Below are 24,535 nucleotides of genomic sequence, written 5' to 3' on the forward strand. Positions count from 1 at the left end.
CAAAACTTGCCAGGAATAAAATTTTGATCTGATTTGACCCGGCAGTGCTAGTAATATTCACATCAGCGCACACTCTGCTGCAGAGGGGAAAATTTCATTCTGGAAACATCACCCAGCTTTGGCAAAGGCATGTCTCCACAATGTCCTTTCTTCCAGGAGTACTAGTTCTGGAATTTTTGCGGGAGAACTCCTCTGAAGTTTGGATGGTAGGAGACGAAGTACTGACGGAAGTAAAGTTGTGAGGATGGGGCGTGAGTCATGCTTGGGTAGCTCAGATAGTAGAACACTTGCCCACGAAAGGCAAAGGTCCCAAGTTCGAGTCTCGGTCTGGCGCTCAGTTTTAATCAGCCAGGAAGTTTCATATTGGCGCACACTCCACTGCAGAGTGGAAAATTTCAAATGGTTCAAATGGCTCTGAGCACTATGGGACTTAACGTCTGTGGTCATCAGTCCCCTAGAACTCAGAACTACTTAAACCTAACTAACCTAAGGACATGACACACATCTATGCCCGAGGCAGGATTCAAACCTGCGACCATAGCAGTCGTGCAGTTTCAGACTGAGCGCCTAGAACCGCTTGGTCACCGCAGCTGGCTGTAAAATTTCATTCTGGAATAAAATTTTGATCTGATTTGACCCGGCAGTGCTAGTAATATTAGTCACAACTTTGTACCAAAGTTTATAATTAAATTTAAACTGATATGTGACTACCACTCAGTGCTGTTCAAGATATGCACAGTTATTCCAGGATTCTGAGAGTAATAAGTATTTATTGTCAGATAAGTTAACATATAATGGATCCAAGTTAAGTATTCAATATTGAAGAGTTTTAGTAAATGAACCTAATATTATCAAATTCCTTTGGTAAACCTAGGTTTGCTATGAAACACAACAGAACTTGTGACGAAGCAAGTAGGGATATTTTTACTTCCCCTCTTGTTTTGCCATCTGCCTCCTAAAATTAGTTTTTCAATTTTAACTAATTACTGTTTACATACGTGAATATAATCTGCATTTCCATAAAAGAGAAAGGTTGCCCCTCTGTTGTAAAGAATATAACACCAGATCTAATTTTACACTTAGTTTTATGTATGTAATTGATTTTCTAATTTATTTTGACTATTCCTAGTTAGTACCTTTTGTTACAGGGTGAAATCAGTAATTGTTTTGTAACTTACATTCTATGTTGCCTTGTAAACAAATATAAATTCTGCAATAATTGCAAACATTTGGAAGGCGAAATACTAGTAATCTTCAACTATCTATTTGGCTCTATTCGAAAACATGTTAGCAAAACCAGCCCTTAATTAATTCTGAAGTAATTTCCAGTTTTGTCAAAAGTACTGTTTGCGAAATGATATATGTTAATTTCATCATTTAAACAAATAATTCAGCCTAACCCTTGTAGTAGAAGAAACTGTTAAAAAGAACCAATTTTTCAATGTATTCAGTTCATTTAACGAGTTAAGTTTTAATTGTAATATTTGTAAATTAAACATCAAATACTGTGTAGTTTCAGCACCTATTATTGTGAGGATGTATAAGGGCCCAATTTTTGGTCCCAGGACAGTCAGTCCACGGCCGAGTTTCACACAAGGAGCCTGTGTTGGTTAGAATGACAACAATGCATCAACTTAACAGTGTAATATGCGTTACACAATTAGGCCGTGTGTTAAGACAATGACAGTGTCTGTTCCATACATACCTTTTTATTCTTCAAGAAATGTGAACTATGTGGTTAGACTTTTACTGCTTGTAGATGTTCAACAGGAAACTATTGTAGCATTATGTGGATGTTCACCTGCAACCTATTAATGAGGCTTATTGAAAGTTAAACAACAGTGCACTGGCCATATTAAATGTGTATATAGGGGTTGTGAACAGTAAAAGACTGTGAAATGTAACTGTGCATCTGTCGGCTACATCATTTACAGTAGACAGACCTTCGGGGTTGCGAAGCAACTCAAATCGCTTGATACGGGCAAGTCTCCAGGTCCAGATTGTATACTGATTAGGTTCCTTTCAGATTACACTGATACAATAGCTTCCTACTTAGCAATCATACACAACTGCTCGCTCACCGATAGATCTGTACCTACAGATTGGAAAATTGCGCAGGTCGCACCAGTGTTTAAGAAGGGTAGTAGGAGAAATCCATCGAACTACAGACCTATATCATTGACGTTGGTTTGCAATAGGGTTTTGGAGCATATACTGTATTCAAACATTATGAATCACCTCGAAGGGAATGATTTATTGATACGTAATCAGCATGGTTTCAGAAAACATCGGTCTTGTGCAACGCAGATAGCTCTTTATTCGCACGAAGTAATGGCCACTATCGACAGGAGATCTCAAGTTGATTCTGTACTTCTAGATTTCCGGAAAGCTTTTGACACCATTCCTCACAAGCGACTTCTAATTAAGCTTCGGGCCTACGGGGTACCGTCTCAGTTTTACGACTGGATTCGTGATTTCCTGTCAGGAAGGTCGCAGTTCATAGTAATACACAGCAAATCATCGAGTAAAACTGAAGTGATATCAGGTGTTCTCCAGGGAAGCGTCCTGGGACCTCTGCTGTTCCTGATCTATATAAATGACCTGGGTGACAATCTGAGCAGTTCTCTTAGGTTGTTTGCAGATGATGCTGTAATTTACTGTCTAGTAAGGTCATCCGAAGATCAGCATCAGTTGCAAAGCGATTTAGAAAAGATTGCTGTATGGTGTGGCAGGTGGCAGTTGACACTAAATAACGAAAAGTGTGAGGTGATCCACATGAGTTCCAAAAGAAATCCATTGGAATTCAATTACTCGATAAATAGTACAATGCTCAAGGCTGTCAATTCAACTAAGTACCTGGGTGTTAAAATTACGAACAACTTCAGTTGGAAAGTCCACATAGAAAATATTGTGGGGAAGGCGAGCCAAAGGTTGCATTTCATTGGCAGGACACTTAGAAGATGCAACAAGTCCCCTAAAGAGACAGCTTACACTACACTCGTTCATCCTCTGTTAGAATATTGCTGCGCGGTGTGGGATCCTTACCAGGTGGGATTGACGGAGGACATCGAAAGGGTGCAAAAAAGGGCAGATCGTTTTGTATTATCACGTAATAGGGGAGAGAGTGTGGCAGATATGATACGCGAGTCATTAAAGCAAAGACGTTTTTCGTCGCGGCGAGATCTATTTACGAAATTTCAATCACCAACTTTCTCTCCTGAATGTGAAAATATTTTGTTGAGCCCAACCTACATAGGTAGGAATGATCATCAAAATAAAATAAGAGAAATCAGAGGTCGAACAGAAAGGTTTAGGTGTTCGTTTTTCCCGGGCGCTGTTCGGGAGTGGAATGGTAGAGAGATAGTATGATTGTGGTTCGATGAACCCTCTGCCAAGCACTTAAATGTGAATTGCAGAGTAATCATGTAGATGTAAATGTACTTCCACAACCTATTTTTCAGCCAGTACGTCGACAACGAGGACAATCAACGAAGAAACAAAGTAGGCGAACTGTCACAAACTACCAGACACACCACATCCTTTAGGGATGTTCTGCTCCCAGATGTCTCCAGGCCTACAGAGGATACTCTGTTTCCAGCACCATCATCACCAACAGTCCCAGATGTCTCTTATGAGCCTTCTATCATGACATTGGCTAGCTCGGCAGGTACCAGCCCTATATGTCAGTTCAAGGGAAGAAGGATTTAGTAACTCTGATCAGTGTGCAAATGGAAGAGATGGACATATCGATATGCATAATATCTTCCACATCCAGAGAGTATATCTGTGGCAGGGTAGCGGCCGAAATCACTTGTCAGTAACATGAACTACTTCAGCTGTCAATATCAGGACATTCAGTTGGTATTATCTGGCTTCACCTCTATGAGAAAACTATGACTGCTACTGCTTTTCGTTTGGACCAATTTGGGCTTGTGTTGGATAGTGCATTGGTTGATGAATGTGTGATCGCAATCACCAAAAGCTTTATGTGGAACTAAGCTTATTATTATTTCCATGCATAACAAAGTAGTAGTATTATTATAATTTCTGTGCATAACAAAGTAATAGTCTGTGGGCTTGCAACAAATCTGATCAGGAATTATTGCCAATAGCCAATTTCCTTCATGAACTATTTCTGTTGGTTTTTTGGACTAATACATAATTTTAACGTTTTGTTACAAAAAGTTTATTTGGGGGTGACAAATATTTTTGGTGCTAAAGTGTTACAACATAAAGTATTTCTAAACCTAAAGATGTGACTAATGTGTGCCACTGTGAAAAAATGAGGTTATTCCGAAGAACAGTGGAAAAGCAGGTGAGAGTACGGCTTCAGGCAATAAATGACCAAAGCAGATCTCACATTTGTAATGAGACAGCTACAAGAACACTGCTTCAGTGTGGAAGATACCTGCTGATGGTATACCTGGATTTAGAGAATGCGTACAGCACTGTATCCAAAACTTAAGTTTTGAAGGCACTAAGAAGGAAAAATGGTAGAGAACTAGGCTCCAATACGGATAAAAGAATTGTAGCAGAAAAGTGCAAGTTGTTGTGGGTTGGAGGATAGAGAAATGATGTCCAAAGCAGAGAAACAGTCCGAAACAAGAAAGTGCACTATTTCCATTACTCTTCATCGTAATTATGGATTATGTACTGTAATGATGACATGCACTAACAGAGATAGGAGACAGGATGATAGTAATGTTGCTTGATGATGATTTGATGGTGGGGATAACAACTTTTAGCAAGTACAGAAATAATTAGATGTTTAGAAAGAAATTGTGCACAAGTAGGGCCTAAAATTCAATGTGAAAAAGTAACAATAAGAAAAATGTATGGATCTGCAAATAAACATTACACTGTATGCACAGCAGCTGAAGCTGCGTAATGTTTCAAGACACCAGAAGACAGGGACTAATTAAGCCATTAGCTAAAAATGACATTGCCATAGCACTCTCTGATTAATGACCTATTTACTTTCTTCTTGCAGTGTCCAAGGCCATAGAATATACAGTCCATGACCAGCTAACATACTACTTAGCTACAACCTACCAGACAAATACAAATCACAGCTATGTATACATTGCAGCAAAACATTTGCCTTAATAGAGGTGAAGCTGATCTCACGTTCCCATGGGTGGGCAAGAGGTGACTATCATGTGTTTCTTAGATTTCAGTAAAGCATTTGATACTGTCAACTTTGAAATTTTACTTGCCAAACTTAACAGCCTATAATTTTCAAAGTTCAGTGCAATGCTGTCGCTCATACCTGAGGTCTCGCGAGCAATGCATTGTGTCCAGCACCATAAAGTTCCAATGGAGGCAGGTAGTATCAAGGTCTCTCTCATGGCTCAGTATTTGGTCCTATACACCTTACTTTGTATGTCAATGAAGTGTCATCAGTTTTGCCCTACTGCAAATATCATGTATCTTCTGATGACCTCCATTGTATCTAAGAGCAATACAATTCACATAACTTTTAATTTACAGTAGTACTTGTTCATATTTATAGAACAGTGTGTGTGTGCATGTGTCCGCACACACGCGCGCGCGTGTGCGTGTGTGTGTGTGTGTGTGTGTGTGTGTGTGTGTGTGTGTGTTTAAAAAAAAAAAAAAAACATTCATTCCTATTAACAGTAGTTCACTTACGTACAGATGAACTGTTGATATAAAATTAGCAAGGCACTGGTGAGAGTAGTGCACCAGATAGATTTGTGCATATATAATTCTTTTAGTACATGTACTCAGGGGACAGTGTGTCAGAGAAGTGCCTGTGTTATGATTTAAACTACTTAATAGCCCAATAAAATACTAAAAGACACAAGCTGGAATACAACAAGTACCAAACACGGCCCATGAAGTGGAATATTGTATATGTTGTATTCTAACATGTACTGATCAACTTTTCATAGGGAAATTAAATATTTTAAAGCACGATATTGGCACATTTGTGACATTCATACAGAATGAAACTAGTGGCTTCACAAATGTCCATAAAATAAAAGTAGAAGTCGTTTCCTGAACATTCATATTAATCACCTGTGGAAGGGCAACATGATCTAATATTAACTTCATTCCAATTGTTTCAGGGGTCACTTCTATGTGACAAATGATGAGCAGGCAATGCAAGGAACTTGGCAAAAAGCTTTTATAAAGCCATAGGGTCAATCCATTTCAAATTACCAATATAAATAAAATTTATTGCTCAACTTTTTTATTTTACTGATTTTTTTTCTCTATAAAGAGTTATCTGTAGGTACACAGTCACAAAACACCGTCTGAAAAAGTTTTATAGGCCATAGTTTTTTCTGGCAACCACTTTTTAATGACAATTGGGCAAATTTTAATGGACAATGTGGTTTGTGAAAAGTTTAAGTGTCAAGTTATTTTAAAAGATATCAGAATAATAACTTCAGGCATATGGTTTTTTTAAATTTTTCTATCATGCAAGAGAGTCAGTCAAGTCTTTCTGTACAGACTGAAAAAGTTTATGAATCGTTACTTTTTCAGACCATAAATTTTTATGAAGAAAGAGAGCTCACTAATATTACATTATTTCTGTGTTGAGTACTTACGTAACTACCTGCAGTATAAGTTTTAGTCCTGAGAATGCACTCCTGTGTTTTCTAGGGCTTTTCAAAACTGGCCAAAAACCTTTGAATGTCAATTTTCACAGCTCAATATCTAAAAAGGACTGAATAGAAACAAGTGAAAATATTATAGAATTTTCTTTATACTCATTGGAATGTCTCATAAAAAAATTATGACAGATTCAACTGTATTGAGAGTAACAGAGCAGTGAATATCAGTAAAAACGCAACCCTTCTACATGCTCGTTCAGTGCCAAGTTAGCATACAAAGGCTTGAAATTATTACAATTGACATTGGTTGAATGATGTTTAAATCATTGCTTACAATAAATGACCAAATATTTCTACTTTTAAGTACCAATAGGCAGTGATAACAATAGGTAATAGTTCTAATTCTTAAACTTAACTTACCAATATATTTGTTGTACTACACTTGCACACAGTATACACAAAATAATGTTTCTCTAAGTATTTAGATTTAAATTTTAGTTGTAACTATGTGCCAGTGCAATTTTCATTAGAGAGTTAAACAAACATGATATGTCATTGCACAGTTTATCAGTTTTGTTGTGTGTTCTACCAAACACTGTTGTGAGTTCCAGTGGAGTCACTTTTTGTATTATTTCCTTTGCAGGCACCCAAGCCAGTGAACAACTCAACAGGAGTTTTGCAAATGTAGACTTTAACTCTCCCATCTGCAACTGTTTTCAGGAATAACAGATTGTTCAAGTATTAAGTATGAGCTGTTTTGTGGGTGAAAAATGGCTCTGAGCACCATGGGACTTAACTTCTGTGGTCATCAGTGCCTTTGTGGATGAACTAGTAAGTGAATAGTGCCATAAACAACACTACAAGAAAGACATGCCTCAAGACTTGCCACCTGAAGAACAATGTCTGTTAAAATTAGTAAATTACCACAAACATAAATATTTAGGCAAATACAACCACATTTTTGGAGAAAAAATGTTGTGACCCATTTGGTACTCACAAAAAAAAGTGAAAAATGGTTTGCATAAAATACTAGTTTCCAAGAGTAAAAACATATATATTAACCTGATTTCTGGACAAGCTCTGTGTCCAACTTGTGCATCAAGAATATTTGTAGGACAACCACTCGAAGAAATGACAAATAGTGTTGCTGAAAATGTGCCCGAATTTCTTTCTGGACCTTCTGAATTAGTTGAGGCTAATCCATTGCATCAAGTAGAATCCATTTGTGAAACTTTGGAATTACCTCCTTTGTGCTGAAATAACAAAGCTTAACACAGAAAAATGACTGTTAACTTTACAAAGAAAAACTGATAAAACCACAAATGCAATCAAGCGGAAATTGCAATAATCTTTCCATAATGATTTAGATGCTCTGCATCAAAATAGTACAGAAAATGTACAAAGTGAGATTGATATACTCACTTTACCAAAATAAAAGAAAAATTCAAAGTTTCTAGTTAAGATGATAAAATTAAGATAATTAGCCTTTTGCCAAGATCATCGTCAAAGAAAAAATAATTGAGGAATTTGGTGCATGTGAATACATGGTGAAGCTAACTATGCAGCTAGTAAAGGATCAAGGTATCTTACCATATCTTAAAAAAAAAATAGCAGCTTGGCAATCACCCCTCCCTGGGTCTAGCCTGTACCAGGGGGTACGTGTGAAACCTACCTGTTGACCCAGAGCTGGGAATTACATGTTATCCAGTCACCTGTTATGTGTCAGATGCACAGGGAGGAAGTAGAGAAAAAGAGGAGCCTCAGATACTGAAGTGGAGGAAGGACAGGAGAAGGTGAATGAAGAAAGGAAAAAGGAATGAAAAACAGTGGTGAGACTGTTCTTATATCAGCTATGGACGGTGCAGAACATTCCCAAAAACACCCCAGACATGTTCCTCAAGGGAGGGGAAAAAGAATAGCAAGCAGATAAGACATGCAGCATGGAAGGGAAAAGATGCTGCAAAGGCTGGAGTAGATTCCTCCCCCATGTGGGCGAAAATCTTAAGTACTAACATCAACATCTTTTGTAATGAACTGTTTTAAGATAGAGAAAGCAAGGCAAATGGTATATGTTTACATTAAGACCACTATTGTTATTTTATCTCAATAAAATGAAACACATTTGTTACAAAAACATGCAACTCCTTGGAGTTCAAGACACATTTAATATACCTTCACTTATTTCAGGAATAACCTCAGAAAAAGTAGGTCTCTTGAAATAAGTGTATAAGGCAGGGAAGAGTGGTGTAAACCAACACTATGGGTGACCGCCAATAAAATGTTGGTTCTACTATGTTCATTATTGTCAGTTATTAGTCACTGTGTTATGTCTATTATTTTAACAAGTATTGTGTGATTTTTCTTTTGAGAAATATATGAGTGCATAGCGTACAAACCGCCAGCAACTGCCATGGTTTTCTACTCATCGTCTGTACTTTCGAATACATAAATTATTTTCGAAGTGTCAAAATGTACTAGAATAAATAAAAGGTCTATAAAATGCTGCACTGTACACTGTAATTGCAGTGAAACAGTTGCAATTCCTGAAACCCATTGCTCGTGGCCTCTGGCCTGCTGAGGAGCACCGCAGTCCTGGGTCCTTGGAAATCTGCTGCATTATGCCACATACAAACAGACCTAGACTGCAGGCAGATAGGTGAGATTAGACCTGATGGGCAGGGCTTACACATTAGTGGGTCATGATGGGCTTCAGATCGCCAGGCCCAATCCATTACATACCCACAGAAATGGCCTGTGGTTTTGGCCCATCTTGGAAGTCCACTTGTGTGACCAGCAATTCATGTGCCACAGACACCATGTTGATGAAATGAGACCAATGAGTTTTTTCCAGTGTTTTTTCCAAATTTTCCTGATACTTCCCTCACACATTTGAAATTCCCTGATTTCCAGAGTTTGTGGCAACCCTGATTTTATTTGGCTGTATTTATTTTTGTGTCATTTGGTTTGTGTATCAAATGATGTTTTATGTATTAATTTTTCACCATGAATATACTGATGTATGTCCGGCAGATAAAATGGCTTTAAGTTTAGCTGTACTGACAACATGCAATTAATACTAACAGATGATTGTTCATACAGGCATGTTATTTGGTTTCTTTGTCAATACCAATATTTTGTCATTGGTGGCTACTGTGAAGTTCATTTCAGTAACTATACAAGTTATGTGGAAATAACAATATCAATCTTACACCACAAATAGCTTGTTATGTTTTTTTGGTAAGTATCATGTGTGTTCAAGTAACGAGATGCTAGTGGTTATCATTACATTTTAAAATTTGTTTCATATTTAAAGAAGGAAGATTGGCTGTTAGGCTTAATCTCATGCAAACCCCAAATTCACGATTACGTATTTATTATTAGATTATTTCAAAAATGTTCTTCATCATGAAATTGTCATTTCTTTTGGTTGCAAGACTGACGTCATGGTTGTTATAATGGATTGAGACGAGCTGCTTCTATCTGCCATTTTGATGAAATCCAACATCTGTACTTGGTGCAAATGGTTCAAATGGCTCTGAGCACTATGGGACTTAACATCTGTGGTCATCAGTCCCCTAGAACTTAGAACTACTTAAACCTAACTAACCTAAGGACATCACACACATCCATGCCCGAGGCAGGATTAGAACCTTAGAACCTGCGACCGTAGCAGTCGCGCGGTTCCGGACTGAGCGCCTAGAACCACTAGATCTGTACTTGGTAAACTACAGACTAGTGCATGGCGGAGGGTACATCTCATTGTACCACATACCATGGTTTTGTTGCATTACATTCACGTATAGAGCACAGAAAGATTGACTGTTAGATGCCTCTGTTGGCACTGTAATAATTAGTCCCATATTGTCTTTGCAGTGCCGATGGAAGTGATTTGTAGCGGGTTATAGCATACTCCTATATTTCTCACTTAAAGCTGGTTCTTGAAGTTTTGTATGCAGGATTTCATAGGTTAGTTGACATCTACCAATTAAGGTTTCCAAACATTTGTGTGAAACACTCTCACTGGCAAACAAACTCATCATCATCTGTGCTGCCCTTATTTACATACATCTACACCAATTACTCTGCAGTTCACAATTAAGTGCCTGACAAAGAGCTCAGCAAACCACCTTCAAACTATTTCTCTACTGTTCCACACTCGAATGGTATGTGGGAAAAATGAGCACTTATGTGTGCCAGTTCTGGTTACTCGTATTTTAAGGTTGGTTGGCTGATTTGGGGGAAGGGGATCAAACAGTGAGGGCATCGCTCAAGTTGGATTAAAGAAGGATGAGGAAGGAAAGCGGCCGTCTCCTTTCAAAGGAACCATCCCGGCATTTGCCTGAAGCGATTTAGCGAAATCATGGAAAACCTACATCAGGATGGCCGGATGCGGGTTTGAACTGTCGTCCTCCCGAATGTGAGTCCAGTTTGCTAACCATTGCGCCACATTGCTCGGTACTAGTATTTTATCATGACAATCATTTCTCCCTATGTAGGTGGACACCAGCAGAATATTTTCCCATGAAATTTCACAAGAAGATCCTACTGCAAGGAAAAACACCTGTACTGTAATGATTGCCACCCCAACTCATGTACGATGTCCGTAGCACTCTCTACCGCATTTTGCAATAATACAAAATGAGCTGCTCTTCTTTGAATTTTTTTTATGTCCTCCATCACTCCCATCTCATGCAGATCTCACACCGCTTGGCAATACCCCTGAAGAGGGCAGACAACTGTAGTGTATGCAGTCTCTTTAGTAGATTGGGTGGTTGGTTGGTTTAAAAGAGGGGGAGAGCGACCAAACTGCTAGGTCATCGGTCCCTCATTCTGATTAAAATAATTCCACAAGGGTGGGAGTAAAATAATAGAGACATACAAAGCACAACTGGAAGAGAGGAGAAAACCACAAGAATGACAGAAGGGCAACAAACACTAAAATCGGACAAGAAAACCACAGAGAGATGTACGAAACACATAGAAGAGATCAAAACAAGAGAGCATATTACCATGGCTGACTGACCATGAGAATAAAAAGGAGAAGCCAGCCACTCTGCAACACATTAAAACCTCCACCCTAAAAGCACTAGGCTGGAGGACATGGAGGGACAAAAGTTAAAAGTACGCCGCAGTGCGGCTAAAAGCGGGCAATCCAGCAAGAGGTGGACGACCATCATTTGTGAGCCACAGCGACACCATGGTGGGTCCTTGCGACGGAGGAGGTAACCATGAGTTAGCCACATACGGCCAATGCGGAAGTGGCAGAGGACAACTGATTCCTTGTGAGAGAACCACATGGAAAACTTCCACACATCCATAGCGTCCTTAATGACATACAGTTTGTTGTGCATACTATTATGCCATTCCGTCTCCCAAAGCTGAAAAACCCTGCAGGGTAAGACAGAATGCAAGTCAGTTTCGGAGATGCCCATCTCCAGAAGCTGTTTCTGCATAGCCTGTTTGGCCAGCCTGTAGGCAAGTTCATTGCCTGGGATTCCAACATGTCCTGGAGTCCACACAAACACCACTGGACAACGGGACCATTCCAGGGCATAGATGGACGCCTGAATGGATGCTACCAAAGGATGGCGAGGGTAGCACTGGTCGATAGCTTGTAGGCTGCTCAAGGAGTCAGTACACAGGAGAAATGACTCGCCAGAGCATGAGCACATGTGCTCAAGAGCACGAGATATGGCCGCCAGCTCTGCAGTGAAAACACTGCAGCCATCTGGCAAGGAGTGCTGTTCAATATGTCCTCCATGAACCTACGTAAAGCCTACATGACCATCAGCCATTGAGCCATCGGTGTAAACCACTTCATGACCCCGGTACATGTCGAGAATTGAGAGGAAGTGATAACAGAGAGCTGCAGGGTTAACGGAGTCCTTAGAGCTATGTGAAAGGTCCAGAAGAATCTGCAGATGAGGTGTACACCATGGAGGTGTACGTGAATGGACCTCGAGGAGAGGTGGTAACAGGAAGGCCTCCAGTTCAGACAGAAGGAACTGGATTTGAATCACAATCTTAAGCCCTGACCTGGGCTGCTAATGCGGGAGATGAACTGCCGTGGTTGAGAAAACTTCAACATATGTTTTCGAGAACACATGGATGCTCTCCGTTTAAAAAAAACTTAAATAAATTCACATTTGCCCAACATGTAGCAGAAGAAGAACATCAAGTAACAGACATATCCCATAACCTACAAGCTCTCCACCTAGCCAACAAAGGAAAAAGAATGAACCTTCTAGAAGAAATCGAAATTTATTCACATAAACATGCATCCCCTTCTGACATATTTAACGACCAAACAGAGTTACCAAACCGAATATTTCTGAAAAACTTCCACACTCTACTTATCAAACTACTTACTAAGCACAATTGAGAAATAACATAATCTAATATAAACCCAACAAATGCATGTAATAATATACAACATAAAAATCTTAATTCTATCTTTGTTATTTGTAAATGCATGAACTACTGCTTTGTGTAAATGTGTTATGTTACTTTATTATCTTCAATACTGCCAAAGTAACCAAAAAAAATAATTAAAAAAAGACAACTTAGTAAACATAGTACTTAGAATACTTATATCACCCAAGTCAATGTTTAGTAAACAGTAGCTTAGCTAGAACCTCAAAACTTTCGTAAAAATATAACTCTGTCCATAGATAAACTGCTTCTATATATATAAAGAAACTGGCAGTCGACAACATGGCAGATAACACAGTGTAAAATACGTGACAAAAAGTGTTTTTGCTGTTACAAAAAAGAAGAAAGGCCAAGAAAAAAAAGGAGAGGAGAATGTAAGTAAAATGAACAACTGATAGTGTGTAACTTTAAACTCGTGAAATCGAAGTAAATGATTGGAATCATTGCTTTTGCACAGGCCAGCTGCAGCATCCAAACTGCTGTCGATATTTTACCATTGTAGAAACTGAAGATACATGTAATTTGCCAGCTGAAGATGGGTGCAAACCCGAAATGCACATTGGCATAAATAAAACGCATTAAAAAAGTGGCTGGTCACTGTATTTTTATAGTAAAATATCATTATCCACGGCCATGGAGCTCAACAGTCCAAATAAAATGGACAAATTATTAAGGAGACAGTAATTCAGATCCGCATGAGAACTATGAATGTATACAACGTAACTGGCGAACAGTTGCGCACGCCTAACCTTCAATGGAGGGACTCTAGTCTCCACCAGGACACTGGTCACCGGGCTCATTCTAAAAGCTCCTGTCACTAGGCGAATGCCACAGTGGTGCACTGGGTTGAGTAAATGCAACACTGAGGGCACTGCTGAACCATAAACTAGACTCCCATAGTCAAGGCAGGATTGAACAAGTGCACAGTAGAGCTGCAACAGCATTGAGCGATCTGCACCCCAGTTGGTGTTGCTCAGGCAGCGGAGGGCAATGAGGTGCTGCCAGCACTTCTGCTAACATCTACATCTACATCTACATTGATACTCCGCAAGCCACCCAACGGTGTGTGGCGGAGGGCACTTTACGTGCCACTGTCATTACCTCCCTTTCCTGTTCCAGTCGCGTATGGTTCGCGGGAAGAACGACTGTCTGAAAGCCTCCGTGCGCGCTCTAATCTCTCTAATTTTACATTCGTGATCTCCTCGGGAAGTATAAGTAGGGGGAAGCAATATATTCGATACCTCATCCAGAAACGCACCCTCTCGAAACCTGGCGAGCAAGCTACACTGCGATGCAGAGCGCCTCTCTTGCAGAGTCTGCCACTTGAGTTTATTAAACATCTCCGTAACACTATCACGGTTACCAAATAACCCAGTGACGAAACGCGCCGCTCTTCTTTGGATCTTCTCTATCTCCTCCGTCAACCCGACCTGGTACGGATCCCACACTGATGAGCAATACTCAAGTATAGGTCGAACGAGTGTTTTGTAAGCCACCTCCTTTGTTGATGGACTACATTTTCTAAGCACTCTCCCAATGAATCTCAACCTGGTACCCGCCTTACCAACAATTAGTTTTATATGATCATTCCACTTCAAATCGTTCCGTACGCATACTCCCAGATATTTTACAGAAGTAACTGCTACCAGTGTTTGTTCCGCTATCATATAATCATACAATAAAGGATCCTTCTTTCTATGTATTCGCAATACATTACATTTGTCTATGTTAAGGGTCAGTTGCCACTCCCTGCACCAAGTGCCTATCCGCTGCAGATCTTCCTGTATTTCGCTACAATTTTCTAATGCAGCAACTTCTCTGTATACTACAGCATCATCCGCGAAAAGCCGCATGGAACTTCCGACACTATCTACTAAGTCATTTATATATATTGTGAAAAGCAATGGTCCCATAACACTCCCCTGTGGCACGCCAGAGGTTACTTTAACGTCTGTAGACGTCTCTCCATTGATAACAACATGCTGTGTTCTGTTTGCCAAAAACTCCTCAATCCAGCCACACAGCTGGTCTGATATTCCGTAGGCTCTTACTTTGCTTATCAGGCGACAGTGTGGAACTGTATCGAACGCCTTCCGGAAGTCAAGAAAAATAGCATCTACCTGGGAGCCTGTATCTAATATTTTCTGGGTCTCATGAACAAATAAGGCGAGTTGGGTCTCACACGATCGCTGTTTCCGGAATCCATGTTGATTCCTACATAGTAGATTCTGGGTTTCCAGAAATGACATGATACGCGAGCAAAAAACATGTTCTAAAATTCTACAAGAGATCGAAGTAAGAGATATAGGTCTATAGTTTTGCGCATCTGCTCGACGACCCTTCTTGAAGACTGGGACTATCTGTGCTCTTTTCCAATCATTTGGAACCTTCCGTTCCTCTAGAGACTTGCGGTACACGGCTGTTAGAAGGGGGGCAAGTTCTTTCGCGTACTCTGTGTAGAATCGAATTGGTATCCCGTCAGGTCCAGTGGACTTTCCTCTATTGAGTGATTCCAGTTGCTTTTCTATTCCTTGGACACTTATTTCGATGTCAGCCATTTTTTCGTTTGTGCGAGGATTTAGAGAAAGAACTGCAGTGCGGTCTTCCTCTGTGAAACAGCTTTGGAAAAAGGTGTTTAGTATTTCAGCTTTACGCGTGTCATCCTCTGTTTCAATGCCATCATCATCCCGGAGTGTCTGGATATGCTGTTTCGAGCCATTTACTGATTTAACGTAAGACCAGAACTTCCTAGGATTTTCTGTCAAGTCGGTACATAGAAGTTTACTTTCGAATTCACTAAACGCTTCACGCATAGCCCTCCTTACGCTAACTTTGACATCGTTTAGCTTCTGTTTGTCTGAGAGGTTTTGGCTGCGTTTAAACTTGGAGTGGAGCTCTCTTTGCTTTCGCAGTAGTTTCCTAACTTTGTTGTTGTACCACGGTGGGTTTTTCCCGTCCCTCACAGTTTTACTCGGCACGTACCTGTCTAAAACGCATTTTACGATTGCCTTGAACTTTTTCCATAAACACTCAACATTGTCAGTGTCGGAACAGAAATTTTCGTTTTGATCTGTTAGGTAGTCTGAAATCTGCCTTCTATTACTCTTGCTAAACAAATAAACCTTCCTCCCTTTTTTTATATTCCTATTAACTTCCATATTCAGGGATGCTGCAACGGCCTTATGATCACTGATTCCCTGTTCTGTACATACAGATTCGAAAAGTTCGGGTCTGTTTGTTATCAGTAGGTCCAATATGTTATCTCCACGAGTCGGTTCTCTGTTTAATTGCTCGAGGTAATTTTCGGATAGTGCACACAGTATAATGTCACTCGATGCTCTGTCCCTACCACCCGTCCTAAACATCTGAGTGTCCCAGTCTATATCTGGTAAATTGAAATCTCCACCTAAGACTATAACATGCTGAGAAAATTTATGTGAAATGTATTCCAAATTTTCTCTCAGTTGTTCTGCCACTAATGCTGCTGAGTCGGGAGGTCGGTAAAAGGAGCCAATTATTAACCTAGTTCGGTTGTTTAGTGTAACCTCCACCCATAATAATTCACACGAACTATCCACTTCTACTTCACTACAGGATAAACTACTACTAACAGCGATGAACACTCCACCACCGGTTGCATGCAATCTATCCTTTCTTAACACCGTCTGTACCTTTGTAAAAATTTCGGCAGAATTTATCTCTGGCTTAAGCCAGCTTTCTGTACCTATAACGATTTACTATCTTTTGGCTCAAGTCCGCCCCGGTAGCTGAGTGGTCAGCGTGACAGACTGTCAATCCTAAGGGCCCGGGTTCGATTCCCGGCTGGGTCGGAAATTTTCTCCGCTCAGGGATTGGGTGTTGTGTTGTCCTAATCATCATCATTTCATCCCCATCGACATGCAGGTTACCGAAGTGGCGTCAAATCGAAAGACCTGCACCAGGCGAACGGTCTACCCGATGGGAAACCCTAGCCACACGACATTTCCATTTTGGCTCAAAAAATCGATTTTTTTTAAAAAATTGCATTTTTGGATTCATAAAAATGTTTAGAATCCACCCCTGAAGCGGTTTTTTCAAATACGGAATGGAAATGTTTGTTATTCGCAGTTGAACAAAAAAATGCACATGCCTGAAATTGGTCTTTTTCATGCACCAGTTTTTTTTGGTGAATTTCAACTTTGAAGCCGCAAAAAATTATTCTATGTGCTTGCCCAAGGATCAAGTGATCAAGGAGCTTACAATGTACTACAACTTGGCAATGTGATGGCATTCCAGTTCGGTGGAACAGATGAAGAAGGCAATTTGGGCAATGTATTCCCACAAGTGTTCGACAGATGACCACCTACAGCACCAAAATTGTCCGGCTGGGGAAACTAGTTGGTGCAAGTGGCTCATTGCAGAGGATACCGGACATTCAGACGAATATCAACACGAACAAAGTGCTCTCCAAAGAAGTTCCAAAAGTGATTCGTCCAATCTTCGAGGCCCTTTCGGAGGACGAGTTATTGTACCGGTGCTTGGGAGGCAACACACAAAATTCAAATGAAAGTTTGAATGCGTGTGTTTGGAAGTTAGCCCCCTAGCATTTGCATTCTGGTGCGAAGTCTGTGGAGATTGCGACTTTCCTGGCAGTGAGCAGCTTCAACAAAGGGTATTCAGCAATTCTGAAGATCATGACAATGACGGACATCACCCTGAGACTCTATTCGACACAGTTCGCCAAGTATCCACTACAGTGAGTGGATCATCATTAAGGTAAAGTTCTGATTCTGGATGGATGGTGCACCACCGACAGAAATGCATGAGACAAGACTTCGTGGCTGAAAACTGGATTCCATGGGCTAGAGCCAATGACTGCACTTTGTGTATGGCTCCCTGCAGGCACCGCTTAGCAACATCAGTACTGGATGGGCAGTACAAAATGCAGATGTCATCCACATGCACATAAGGTGACACTAATAGCCCAACAGCTGCTGCTCGACTGTTCATAGCCACTAAAAATAGAGAGACACTCAATAAGGGGCAACTGCAGAACGTCATTCTCCTGAATACGGGGGGAACTATGGGAGGCACTGACTTGGACACGGAAAGTATGGAGTTTTGGATCAAAATTGGGAGTGGGCCCTGGAGACCCTACTCATACAATGTGGCAAGGATATGATGTTGCCAGGTCTTGTCGTATGCTTTACATAAGTCAAAAAAGACGGCAACCAGACGTTGGTATCTGGTAAAGGCTGTTTGGATGGGGGACTAGAAGGACACAAGATTAACAGTGGTAGAGAGACCCTGGAGGAAGCCACCCTGACATGGAACCAGTAGGCCATGTGACTCCAGCACCTAACCCAACCTCCGACACACCATACGTTTCAGCAGCTTGCAAAGAAAATTGGTGAGGTTGATGGGCCGGTAGCTATCCACATCAAGCGGGTTTTGATCAGCTTTGAGCACCGGAATGGTGGTGCTCTCCCGCCACTGCGATGGAAAGATGCCATCGCCATTGCACCAGATCTGGTTGAAGATGATGAGGAGATGTCGCTTGTAGTCAGACCAGAGATGTTTAATAATCTGACTCTGGATCCGATCCGGCCCAGGAGCTGTGTTGGGCCAATGTGCAAGGGCGCTGAAGAGCTCCCACTCTGTAAATAAAGCATTATCGTGTTCACTGTGGCATGTAGTGAACGAGAGGGCTTTCCTTTCCATCCGCCGTTTGAGGGTGCCAAAGGCTGAGGGTAGTTCTCCAATGCAGAGGCTCGAGCACAGTGCTCGGCAATCGCATTTGCATTGGTAGATAACATGCCACTGATGTTAATGCCAGGGGCACCTGTTGGGGTCTGGTACCCAAAAAGACATCTGATCTTCATCCAGACTTGGGAAGGTGACTTATAGCACCCAATGGTCAACATGTACCTCTCCCAACACTCCTGTTTCCTTTATTTTATACGCTGGCGAATGCAAGCACGGAGCCGTTTAAAGGCTATTAGGTGCTCTAGGGAAAGGTGCTGCTTATGTCACTGTAGAGCTTGCTGAAGCTCTTTAACTGCCTGAGTGACTTCCAGCGACCATCAAGAGACTGTCTTTCGCCTTGGGCACCCTAAAGAATGAGGGATCGCGTTTTCCGCTGCAGAAACGATCGTTGCAGTGATCTGCTCAACAACAACATTGATGGCACCATGTGGGGGAGATTCAGTGGTAATTGCAGAGGTGAAGGCTTCGCAGTCTGCCTTGTTTAAAGCCCATCTGGATAGCGTCCATGGGCGTGACGCTGGGGGAGTGGTCACTACCACACAGGTCGCCATGTGCTCTCCAGTGGATAGATGGGAGAAGGCCAGGACTGCAAACTGAGAGGTCAATGGCCGAATATGTGCCATGTGCGACACTGAAATGTGTGGGGGCACCTGCATTTAAGAGGCAGAGGTTGAGTTGTGACAGTAAATTTTCGACCAGTAAGCATGGCGCCACCCCGCAAGGAGTTATGGGCGTTAAGATCTCCAAAGAGTAGTAAAGGTTTAGGGAGTTGATCAATCAGTGCAGCCAATACATTCAGGGGCACTGCACCACCTGGAGGAAGATATACATTGCAGACAGTTATTTCCTGCATTGTCCTTATCCTGACAGCCACGGCATCAAGAGAAGTTTGAAGGGGCACAGGTTAACTACATACTGAGTTCAGGACATAGAAGTGAACTCCACCTGACACTCTATTATAGTCGCTACGGTTCCTGTAATATCCCTTATAGCCACGGAGGGCAGGGGTCCACATTGCCGGGAACCAGGTCTCCTGGAAGCAATGCAGAAAGCAAGTGTAAAGCTTAACAGCTGCCGTAGCTCAGCCAGGTGGTGGAGAAAACCACCGCAATTCCACTGGAGGATTGCGTGATCTTGAGACTGGGAAAGCATGAAACACTCAATGACACAGTCTACACCTCAGGGTCACCTGCTGCCACCAGATGAGTACCTGTGCGATTGACATCCATTGTATCTGAGGGCCCAGCAAGATCTAGGTCCTCAGCGGATGCCAGAATCTTCACCTCATCCTCAGACACAGAGATAGTAGGAAGTGGTGGTGTGGGTGCCACCGCAGTGCCTTGATTCTTGGGGAAATTTTTCTTTTCCGGTTTCTCTCACTGCTCCTTAGGCTTTCCGGCTGCGAGGACTTCACTGATTCAGTCTTAGGAACTGAGGAGGACAGTGAAGTCCTACGACCAGCTACCTGTGGTTGCTTCAGTCATTGGCAGGTGTCAGCTTTGCCACTGGAAGGAACATGGGAAGGGAGCAACCCAAGGCTTAGTGACATGCTTCTCCGACTGAGAAGTGGGGAATTACGTCCTCGATGGCTGGGGGGGGGGGGGGGGGGGGGGGGGAGTGTTACTCCTGACGTAGGTTGTGCAGGAGCAACAGGGAGGGAAGTGCCCCCCCCCCCTCCCACAATCATGGGGGCAGGTGGAGTCTGACGGCTCTGAGAGCCAATTGTACATGGCGGAATGGAAGATGGTAGAACTGCTGTCGTAGTGGTGGCGTAGGCTGACATCATATGCACAGGTCTTTAGTAGAATTTTTGAACTTTTAAGTGCTGTGCCAATAAATCACATAACATTATCTATGTAATCGTTCCAATTTAAGTTGTTAGTAAGTGTAATCCGTAAGTATTTAGTTGAATTTACAGCCTTTAGATTTGTGTGATTTATCGCATAACCGAAAGTTTGGGATGTCTTTTAGTACTCATGGATGAGTTCACACTTTTCATCATTTAGAGTCAATTACCACTTCTTGTGCCGTACAGATATCCTGACTATAACATTCAATACCCCATGTTGGGTCTATTTGGTAAGTGTCCCACACACTTGAGCACTATTTTAGTATGAGTCACATGAGTGCTTTGAAAGAAACCTCCCTTGTAGATTGATTGCAGTTTTCCTGTATCTTACCAGTGAACCAAAGTATACTACCTGCCTTACTTAAAGCTAAGCCTATGTGCTCAGTCGATTTTATACCTCTACAGGTTATTACATCTAGATATTTGTGTAATAAGAGTACTTTCGGTTGTGAACACCAAACCTGTACTAACTGGCTGCTACGTTTTTGAAGTTTGAAGTTTGTAAAGTGCAAAATTCTAAATTTCTTAACATTTAAAGTAAGTTGACAATCTTTGCACCATTTTGAAATCTGATCAATATCTGACTGAAAATTTGTGGAGCTTTTTTCTGATGGTACTTCACTACAGACAACTGCATCATCTACATAAAACAGCTATTATTAATATTTTCTTTCAGGTATTCAGTATACAAAATGAGCAGCAAGTGTCTCAACAAACTTCCCTCAGGGGGTTTGATTCCAGTTTTGTTGGTTTGTTGTGTTTTTTGAGGTAGTGATCATTGCGGACGTGGTTGTAGTTTTGGGTTTTATGCTTTGGTATCAGTAGTTTCTGTTGACCTATACAGGTCAAGGGAAGTGTTCGATTCCAGTGGATATTGGGAAGGTTGTGGTTGTTTTATTTTATCGTTTTTGTCGTTTGGTTTGGTGGCATGTATTAGTTTGTCCCCACCCAAATACCCCCAATTTCCCCTGCTTGTCCTGTTAGTTTCCTTATATGTTTGGAGGAATATGTGTTTGATGGTTTAACGATCTAGTTTTGTGTTTGTTGTCATGTTTACGTAATGATGTCATAATCGCGATATGGGAGTAGTTGTGAATGGTCGTTTCCGCCGTATTGGTGACGTCATTGGTCAAAGCAGAGGAGCGGAATCAGACGTTTCCGTTAAACCCCCTCAGGTATGCCTGCATTTACTTCTGCATCTGATGATGACATTCTATCCATGATAGTATGTGATGTCCTCTCTATCAAAAAATTCTCAATCCAATTACATAAATGTACTTTTGCTAATAAGCCTTGGGGTGGTACTAAGTAAAATGCTTTCTGAAACCAAGAAATACTGCATCTAATTGACAGCTTTAATCGATGGCTCTCAGCAATGTCAAGTGAGAAAAGTGTAAATAGTTTTGCATGACTGATGTTTGCAGGATCATAGCTGGTTAGCATGGAGCAGTTACCTCATTATGTTTGAACTACGAACATGTTCTAACAATACAACAGATGGAGGTAAGATATACTGGATGGTAATTTTGTGGATCACTTCTACTGATCTATCCTTTCTTCTAATTATTGGACACATTTATCTGAGGAATCTACATTGCTTTATGGTTAAAGAAAAGGGATAAAATACAAAATCTCTATAGATTCTGAATGATTCCACTGTACCCTGGAGCTCAGTTCAATTTTAGTGATATCAGCTGCTTCTCAATGCTATTAACCCTAATATCTAGAACACTCCTCTTTGCAATAGGACAAAAATTAAACTGGGGAAGTAAGTTACTCTTTGTGCTTCCTTTGTAAATGAACATTGGAAATTGAGTTCAGCTCTTTTTGGCTACTCTCAATTTCAGCCCCTTTTCTTAGAGAAAGTAAATGAAATCTTTAGAGATGTTTACAACCGGTCAACAAGCAATAAACAAGGAGACAAATAACACTCATTTGTTATTTTTTTCAGTTTCAACATTTTGTTGTATAAAATTTCATGAAGCATTTATTAACAAATCTGTCAACTGTTGCAGTACATAGTCTAGTGACTAGTTCATTTTCAGGCCTGGTCTATTGAGACTGCATTGAAAGTGCCTGATCTTAATAACAAACATCAAAATAGCTATATATGTTTTATAAAATGTTCGCAGAAGGACTGTCGTAATCCACATGTGCCTCTTAGCATGTCAAAGCCAAACTTAAAACAGTAAATTTTGTGAATATTTCAAACTGCAGAGAGAAAATTGCCCAAGAAAATGAGAAATCAAAACCAACATGTTTAAAAGGCAGTTAATGCACACCACTCTATACCGTATATTGAAGGATTACCTCAATAATGTGAAGCTTGTCTCAGTATAAAAAAAAAAAATGTTTGAGCTGGTAATACTTACAAACTAATAAATCATTTGTCATTTCACAATATACTTTTATATTACTATGGATTTTACTGCAAAATTATATCTTCATGATCTGCAACGGAATATACTAGGGCCTAACCTCATTTCCATCCTGATAAGCTCAACATCTCCTTCATACATAAAACATAAACATAATGGACAGGCAGGGTACACACACACACACACACACACACACACACACACACACACACACACACACACACACACAGGTTAGTTTAAGAAACAGCACTTCTTGTAATGCACTTTACAGTGGCATGCAGAGTATAGATATAAAACTAAATGACACCATAAGTAGTGCCTCATCAAATGCTCACATTTTTTCTAGCTTTTAATCTTCTATTGCTGTTTCACACTGACACGTCAAATATCATTTTAAGGTAACATGTAAATGAACAAACTACTCACAGAACTGAATGGAAGGTAATTTTGTACATGAAATGTCTACTCTTTCGCAAAATTTAACTTATAATGAGGCATCTTCATTACTAGTTACCTAAGTGAATATTACTGAATGCAAAAGTACTTCACAAGCATATTAAAATACAGAAGGGATTTAATGAATGGTACCTATTTGATGTAAATACATCAGCAAAGGGCGAGAACTGTGGAATCATGAAAAAGAGGGGAAAAACGTGCTTCCCAAATTGGAACGCCAGAGATTTAAGGGATCAGGGGTTTAATGTACAGTGGCATCTATACAACTTTTAAGTTCGGATTTGGTTATGTACCTGCACAACAGCACAGTTTTCAGTTCTAGAAATATACTAGGGTATTTTTTGTTCACTCTAAGAAGACGGGAGTTCCTATTTTTGTATATGATGAAACTTCGTAATCACGCGGTAGCATTATACAATTAACCACTAGGGTGTTCGAAAGTGTCATGTTCGACTCTACCAGGAAAGCAAAGACCGAAACATAAACTACAGAGTCACTGTTAAAACAGTGAACACATCAAAAACCAATAAATACAAATTTATTATTTCTTAAGGTAATTCATATACTTACATGTACATGGGATGCATCTCCTCGTCTCTTCAACATTTCACATTTAACACTGATTCACTCTCCAACGTAAACATTTCCCAAACTAACAGAAAAGTATTTTAGTGTACTGTCGACCTCATAACCCCATATTTGTAATAAAATGTATAAACTATAAACAAACACTGCACTTCGCGCGGAAATTCACATGACAGATGACAATGTTTGTACACAACACACTCCCTATTTCCCTACCCTAACATGTGCAGTATTTTTCCGATGAAATTCTTAGTTTAGCGACACGCAGATCGGAACAGAAGGACTGCTGGTAACTGATTGGATGTTGTAAGTGAAGGCATCTCGAACATGGGATGGAACTTCTGCCCAGCAAAATGCAAAGGAATGATGACACAGTATAGATACAGACGGCTGCGGGTACGAGAACAAGGAATAGTGACGTTTTTGATATCTTTAGTGTCAATCTGGTTTCGTACGCCTTAGCGAGCAGACGCACGCGTGTATGTTGGTTCGATTTAAGAGCAACAAAA

At 40.7% G+C, this 24,535-nt stretch overlaps 1 protein-coding gene across 1 annotated transcript in view; it reads right to left on the reverse strand.

Moving 5' to 3' along the window:
• The window catches only part of LOC124613132, a 179,203-nt gene extending 155,062 nt beyond the window's left edge, over positions 1-24,141 (reverse strand). Inside the window, exon 1 of the mRNA XM_047141749.1 lies at positions 24,012-24,141. The gene's annotated coding sequence lies outside the window, so the exon portion shown is untranslated. The remainder of the gene's footprint in view (positions 1-24,011) is intronic.
• Positions 24,142-24,535: the final 394 nt, after the last annotated feature.

This window comes from Schistocerca americana, chromosome 4 (genome assembly GCF_021461395.2).
Source record: "Schistocerca americana isolate TAMUIC-IGC-003095 chromosome 4, iqSchAmer2.1, whole genome shotgun sequence".
Classification (NCBI taxonomy): Eukaryota; Metazoa; Arthropoda; class Insecta; order Orthoptera; family Acrididae; genus Schistocerca; species Schistocerca americana.